Genomic DNA, 7,860 nt, shown 5'->3' with positions numbered 1-7,860 from the left:
CAGTTTGTTGCTGCCATCTAATCGCATCCCTAGTAGCAGACTGCATCAAATCAAAAGGGAAGAAGGCCTGGATATTATGAATAGAGAAACTGCGCGTGAAAGGGAAGTGCAATTGGCAAAGCAGATAAACCAGCCAGTCGTGGGATGAAAGCTTCAGCTTGAGTGACTGATTTTGACAAGCCAGAGAAATTATATTCTCCTAAGAAAATTGACTTCACTCCAGTTTCCCCAGCACCTTCCCCAACCAAGGGATTTGGAGAGTGTTTTTCTCCATCCCTGCAAATGTTTGTGAGGAGCAGTGACTTGCCTTCAAGCTCTATTGGTAATCCAAGATGATTTTCAAGCTGGAGAATCCAGAGTCCTGGAAAATGCATTAGACCCAGTGTTCTTGGTCCTCTTAAAAGAAAAGGTGAGATGGAGACGGAAAGCCAACCCAAGAGACTCTTTCAAGGCACCACCAACATGCTGTCTCCGGACGCAGCCCAACTGTCTGATCTGGGTTCATGTCCGGATGTTGTGGGTTGCAGTAGTGACAGCAGTGTCCTGTCCTCAGACTCACTGGCTGCAGGCCGCGCTCCTGCAGAGTCTTCAGTAGCTTGCTCCAATTCATGCGCTCCGTTCCTCTAGGTGGTGTTTCCAAGGAGAAGAAATTCCTACCTTGGCCAGATGTGTGGAGCACCTGCTAATAAATGAATAATGCTCTTTACACAAACCACTGGGTACAAAAGCAGGCGCCCACGGAGCTGTCAGTGTTTCTGGTGGTATCCTGAGGCCTCAAATGCCTTGGGCACATTCTCATGCTGGGAGGGATTTATACTGTAATATCACATGGAAGATGGAAGCTTTGTGTGGTTGCCATATATTATTTTAGTTGCTGCTTTGTTCTGATTCCTTTTTATTATGGGATTTATCTATTTTGTTGTGTGGTGACTGGTGTTTTAGTTCTTGTGTTGCCCTCCGAGTGAGAATCCAGTTCTCACTCATGCTATGTTATCATACAGGCAGTTTAGTATCTCTATGGAAGGCTTTTAGGAGCCAAAAGAATCAATGTTAGTGTGCATTCTGCTTTAAGGAAGCTGCTTGAGCCCTACACAGCATAGGTGCTAGGAACAGGATGAAGCAGAAGAATCACTATGAGTCCAATATGTGTACGGAGACCCTGTAGACGCTGTACTAAATACATTTAAAGGAACAAGAAACTGAGATAGGGAAAGAAGACAAAAAGGAATGGAAAAGGTGGCTGGGCTATTTCTGCATTTTATATTATGTTTCATTGCTTTGTATGTCTATTTTTGTGTTAGTACCATGCTGTTTTTACTATTGTTGCTTTACAGTGTCACTTAAAGCCTGGGACTGTATTGTCTCCACCCTTGTTCTTTTTTTTTTTTTTTTTGTTGGAACCGGGAATTGAACTCAGGTCCTTGAGCTTGCCAGGGAAGCACTTATTCCACTGAGCCATCTCCCTGGCCCCATCCACCCTTGTTCTTGCAACCCGAGATTGCTTTGAATATTCTTTTTTTTTTTGGTGGAACCAGGGATTGAACTCAGATCCTTGCATTTGCCGGTCAAGCGCTTATTCTACTGAGCCATCTCCCTGGCCTCATGCTTTGAATATTCTGAGTCTCTCTCTTTCCATATATATTTCAAAGTTCATTTTTATAGTTGTGTGAAAAATATTGATGGTATATCGATGAGGCTTGCATCAAGCTGTTACATAATTTTTTCTAGTGTGTGGCCATTTGACAATGTTAGTTCTGCCTACCTAAGATCAGGGGATGCCCTTCTATTTTTTAATGTTCTTTTTTTTTTTTTTTTGCAGAACTGGGGATTGAACTCAGGCCCTTGCTCTTGCCAGGCAAGCACGTATTCCACTGAGCCATCTCCCTGGCCCCTGTAATGTTCTCTTCAATCAATTTTCTTTATAAGTACATTTTTCATTACAGAAGTGTTTCACTTCCTTGGTTAGGTTAATTCTGAGGTCTTCACTGTTTGAGGCTATTGTGAAGAATTGGATTGTTTTCCTGATATCTTTGTCAGTGAGTTCATTCTTAGTAGGAATGCTATTGACGCTGCTGTTTATGTTTTTCTTTTTCACTTGGTGTGTATTTTTTTCTTGCCACTTTACTGAATCAGTTTATATCTGTGGCTTCAAGTGGAATTTATTCTCTTCTGGGCTTTTCTTGATGGGCAGTTTTTTGTTTGTTTGTTTTATTTTTTTAATCACTGGCTCAGAGCCCGCAAGATAACTCAGCAGTCTAAAGAACCTGTTTAGGCAAGCTCAGACAGGTGCAGGGGACACCAGTTTGAACCCAAGCACCACATTCTACGCCAACCCTACCCTCAGGGTGGGCTGAGTCACGCCCCCCCCAAAAAAAAAATCACTGGCTCAATGTCATTGCTTATAATTGGGCTTCTTACAGTTTTTGTATTTTCTTGGTTCCATTTCGGTAATTCTTGTGTATCTGTGAATCTGTTTCTTGTAGACTCTCCAATTTATTAGATACAGGCTTTCAAAGTGGTTACTTAAAATCCTCTAGCTTTTAGAAGTGCCCATTTTCACTTTACCTTTTTCATTTCAGATTGCACTGATACGGGTCTTTTCTTACCTTGTTTGGTGAATTTGTCTTAAATTGTCTATTTTGGCGAAACTTTCAAAGAACCAACTATTTATTTATTTTTTAAAAAAAAATTTATTTATTTGTGTGTGTGTGTGTGTGTGTGTGTGTGTGTGTGTGTGTGTGTGTCCAGCTCAGCCCACCAGGGGGCGGGGCTGGCTGGCATGTGGTGCTGGGGGATTGAACCGTGGTCCCTGTGCTTTGCTAAGCTTGTTCTAAGTAGGTGCTTTAGACCACTGAGCCATCTCACCAGTCCTGTATTTACTCTTCCTGCTGAATTATTCTACCAATATATAGTGAGTTTTTTTCTCTTCTGATTAGCTTTAGCTTGAAGTCATTTTTCTAAAACTAGGATAGCTACTTCTTGCTTTGGGCTTCTGTTTACATATAATTTTATTTTCCATCCTTTCACTTTTATTCTATGAGCTTCATGCAGCAGGTTTGTCTCATATGGAATATATAGTTGGGTTTTGTTTGTTGATCCAGTCTACTAATTGTGTCTTTTAACTGGGTAGTTGAGACTCTTTATATTGAGAGTTATCAAAAGATGCTATCTGATTTCTGACATTGCGCTATTTTTCTATTGCTGATTCCTATAATATTCCCTTTTGCTTAAGCATTTATCCTTCCTGATGTGTTGATTCATTAGTCCCTTGGTGGTGTTATCTTCGCTGGCTTTATGTAGTATATCCTTCAGGACTTTTCCAGTGTTGGGGTGATCCTAAATTTCTGCAAGTGCTCTTGGCCAACAATTTTGAAAGCTTATCTTCTATTGAGAACCCTAGTGTAGTCTATAGACTGTTTTGTGTGAATAGATTGTCATTCCTTAACCCTTCCTAAAGTATATGAATTACACACTGTCATCTCTACCTTACAGATAAAGAAATTGATGCCTTTTTGAAGGCCACAGTGGCAGAGCTGAAATTTGAACATAGGACTGCCTGTGTCACCAGCCCAAGTCTTCTTCAAGTTCTGTGACTGCTTCCAGAAGAGTCGATAATGAGTTGGACCAGAAAATAAGTTTTGAGAGTATTAAATCCAGACAGGATGGCTCATCCCACATTTTCACTGATATTATAAATTATCTAGCTGTCCTTACCACAGTAATCTATAGCTCATAATTTAATTTATATTAGCTATTCTTTCCTTCTGGGGTCTTCTATTTGTAAATGTTTATTTATTTAGCTATGGTAGGCCTACTCATGCAATGGAATCTTTTTAGCCTTGTAAATTTTGTTCTCTCTATTTGCCAGCATTTTTTTTTTTTTTTTTTTTGTTTTTGTTTTGTAGCTTCTTGGATCCATATTCAAAAGAGCTATTGGCCTGTAATTTTTTTTTGCCTCTTCCACTGCTGAATTTCTCCCTGAAGGCTTCTGGAGACTCCTGCTTTCATGGTGTCTCTTGTAGCTTCGGCCTCCTTTTCCACAAGCCATAAAACCGGAGCTGGAGAGAGAGAGTCCAGATTGCTTATTTCTCCATGTTATCTTTTGTCCCTTCCACTTCTCTGCACACTACAACTTGCTCCTCAGATTCTTCCTGGGTTCCAGGACTCCACCTCCCTTCTTTTCTTCTTCAGGTTATTTTCCAGTATCCGGATTCTGGGGGTTGGAGAGGCTGAGTTATTGCTGACTGCTCTGCCTGCTTCTGTTTGTTAAATGCTGTCAGTTAGTTACACTTACTGATCTTTGCCCGTCAAGCTACCCTGCACAGCTAGGGTGGAGCCCACCTGGTCACGGTGTGTGATGTTCTTGGTGTTCTGTTGTGTTCTGCTGGCCAACAACTTGTTAAGGATTTGTGCATCTATGCTCACCACAGAGAGGCCTGCAGTTCTCTTTTTGTCTGAATCCTTGTTTGATTTACCATTTAGTATAATGTTAGTTTTGTTTTTCCAGTATAGTTTTGAGGACTTTTCGCATTTGGACTCTACTACTGTTTGTTTTTTTTTTAATTTTTATTTTTTTGTGTGTGTGTGTGTGTGTGTGTGTGTGTGTGTGGCCAGCTACGCCCACCAGGGGGCGGGGCCGGCTGGCATGTGGTGCTGGGGGATTGAACCATGGTCCCTGTGCTTTGCTAAGCTTGTTCTAAGTAGGTGCTTTAGACCACTGAGCCATCTCACCAGCCCTGGACTCTACTACTGTTGATGACACAAAGATAATCTGAGTGTTTTATTACACAGATTTCTGTCTTCTGGGGTCAGTTCTACTGATCATATTTTCAATATGGTTTTTTAAAACTTTTTTTAAAAAGAGAATAAACAATTTAAAAAATGCTCTGGGATTTTTTTTTGTTTTGTTTTGTTTTTTGTTTGGGTTTTTTTTAGACATGATCTCACTGTGTAATGCAGGCTGACCTGGAGCTTGTGCAAATCCTCTTGCCTCAGCCTCCCGAGGGCTGGAATTATAAGCGTGTGCTGCCACAACCAGATCTCTTGGATTTCTGATTGAAACCTTTTCATGGGCTCTAGCTCTTTGTCAACCTGGTCATTTGTGTTTTGTTACAATTTTGTTTAGCTCATCAAACTTTTTATTTGCGTCTTCTAAAAGCTCTCACATCTTTTTGGCTATCTTATTATCTGTTTAGTTATATCTTGTCTAATCCCACCGAATTCTACTTTGAGCTGCTTTCTAAACTCTTCAATCCTTCCAGTTAATTCAATTGTGTAGCTTCTGTTATTCTGCCCTTTGTTATTCCATGAATTGGCTTCTGGGAATTCTGGAGTTTTCAGAGGTATTTTGTTGCTTTTTCTTTTCATGTGTCTGTTGTTTTTGCTTCTGCTTGCTTTGTTTTTGTGCTTAGGTTTGTTGATACTGATAATCTATAACTTTTGTTATCATAGAGGTCACTTTATGATATTGTAATTGCTTTGCAGTGATGTAATTGGTGCATGATTATCTCTACCGCTTTGTTGTAGCCCCAAGATTCAACCACTTTGGTCAGTTTCTGAGGTGAGGGTGCAGTGTGGTTAGCCCAGCTAACAGGCAAACACATAGGAGTACCTCGCTGGAGTTCCCATTCATGTGACTCAGTAAGAACCTCCAAAAAGGGTGGTGGCCCCAGATGCATTGGAGGAGGGCAAGGATCAGCTGGGGGAGGTGAGAGATAACAAATGAATATGGTCTCTGCAAACTGGGAGCAGACGGCGAAGCAGAGGAGGCTATGGCTGCTGAAGCATTATTTTCCTTCCCTGAATGCATGTTGTAAAAACCAGACTGACTGAACACCTGGATCCTCTGATCAGGCTTCATCTTCCTTGGGCTTCCCACCCAGAAGCATTTGATCGTTACACTCTGCCTCTTCTGTTTCAGATATTTTTTGCCTCTCCGATTTTTGTAGAGACTCAAGTTGTGAAGGCAAAAGGACAGAGGAGACTAGGCTTCATGCAGTGAGCAGCTCAGGGGAGATGTGTTCTCCGTGGTGTAGAGCCCTGTGAGACCCTTCCTACACTCAGTGCCATTCTGCCAGGTTACAGTCCCTGCCTGGGGAACCATGGACTCCATTACCAAGTGATGGAGCAGTTTGGCCATATGACTAGTTGGAACAGCAATTTTTGCCTTTTTTTTTTTTTAGCGGAGTAGAGCACCTGGATATACTGTGACTCTTCTGCAGAGAAAGACTGTCACATCTCTGGCCTGTCATCATGAAGGGTCCACGTACCACCAACCACCAGATTCTGCTCCAATAGGCTTCCTGCATGGGTCTGCACCCCACTTGGGCACCAGTTACCAAAGCTCCTATAGAGTTCATTCTCCCACCCAGCACTGTGGCACATGGCTGATGAAAGACATAGACAGACCTGCAGTTCAAGGGCCTCTAGAATGAACAAGTGCTTTCAGTGGAACAAAGGGCAAGAATCATGGCTTTTATTGGTGCTGATCAGGGAGGCAGATGAGGGTCATGGTAGAGTTCATGGGAGGAATAACTTTGTAAGCACGGCTTGTAAAGGAGAGCCAAAACACTCTTGCACCAGGCATAGAGGCTCCTCAGTTAGCGGCTCAGCAAATACCTTGATGTTTGGAAAGCCAGCTCTTTCACTACTGGGAAGATATAGTTCTTCTTGAGTCGCCTAGCCTCAGCAGAGTTACGCCATGTCTAAACCTTGAAATTTGACGGGCTCTTTCTTGAGCCTCCCCTCCAGCCACCAGTGGGGAGGGGTTTGAACCATTGTTTCCTTGCCATGAGGAGACACATTGGTGCCTGGGCTGGATTTTGTCACATTCTTTTAGCCCATTAAGGGAGCATTTACCTCTATATAGCCAGCTGTGAATATCCCAGCAAAGAGGGTGGGTGTAAAGGGCAGGTAAAGATGAAAGCAAGTGGTGTCACCCTTGAGGGGGACATGGCTTGGTGGTCTTCCAGTGTCTCTGTAGATTCGATCTTCCTTTCGCTCAGGTTGAAAGTGAGGCTTGCTCCTTCCTTTGTCTGCCATGTGGTCTGTTTGTTCACTTTCTCTGTGGGTTCCAGTTTTTCTTTCAGATCCTTCCTGGGCTCAGGGAACTTACTACTCCACTATCTTCCCCAAAATATCTTGAATGTTTCTGCTAAACAGAATGTAATGTCCTTCGTTCTCTCTTGTGATAAGAATTGGCCTGTTTTCCAGGTTGTCTGAAGATAGGATAGCTACCCCTACTTGTTCGTGTGTTCACTTCTGACACTTTGTCTCCATGTTTATTTCTTTGCTCCCAGGACCTTAAATCATACTTTTAATCTGCTTTATTTCTGTGTTGAACTTTTAATGAGCCCCTGTTCTTTTCTATGCTGGGATTAATGCTTTGCATCTCTTTTGTTAACCCCACTACAGGCTTATTGGTGTCTTCTCTGGAGTTGTTTTTTATTTGTCACTAGGGTCATTATGTAGTTAGCTATTCTTTTAATTCACTGAGCACATTAGTGAAGCATTTAGCCTTTTCAGATCTTTCTGCAGTGTAGTTATTAGATCCTCAGTGTTACCTGGTTTGGCTTAGGATGGGTTGTGAATTTTGGGAAACATTCAGTTGCCTTAGCTTTTCATGGCTTTTTGTTTTTTTGGCTGGGATAGTAGCTTCTTTGGGCTAGTTCCTGGTTCTTTTGAGCTGCAGTATTTTTTTTTTCTTTTCAAAGTTTTATTGATAAACATATAGCAATGAGATAGTTTCAAATCAAATCGAAAGTACAGTTTGAACAAATAATACACTGCATATATTCTTCTTAGTGGTTAATTGCTGTATAAGATGCAGACTTGTGATCCTACTTACAAACACCATTAGAA

The 7,860-nt window shown here is 41.7% G+C and overlaps 1 pseudogene; it reads left to right on the top strand.

Annotated features, from left to right (window-relative positions):
- LOC101591965 overlaps positions 1 to 627 on the top strand; it is an 11,246-nt pseudogene extending 10,619 nt beyond the window's left edge.
- Positions 628 to 7,860: the final 7,233 nt, after the last annotated feature.

Source organism: Octodon degus, unplaced genomic scaffold (assembly GCF_000260255.1).
Source record: "Octodon degus isolate 3935 unplaced genomic scaffold, OctDeg1.0 scaffold00007, whole genome shotgun sequence".
Classification (NCBI taxonomy): domain Eukaryota; kingdom Metazoa; phylum Chordata; class Mammalia; order Rodentia; family Octodontidae; genus Octodon; species Octodon degus.
Note: the sequence above shows the minus strand (reverse complement) of the source record. Positions and strands in the feature narration are given on the sequence as shown.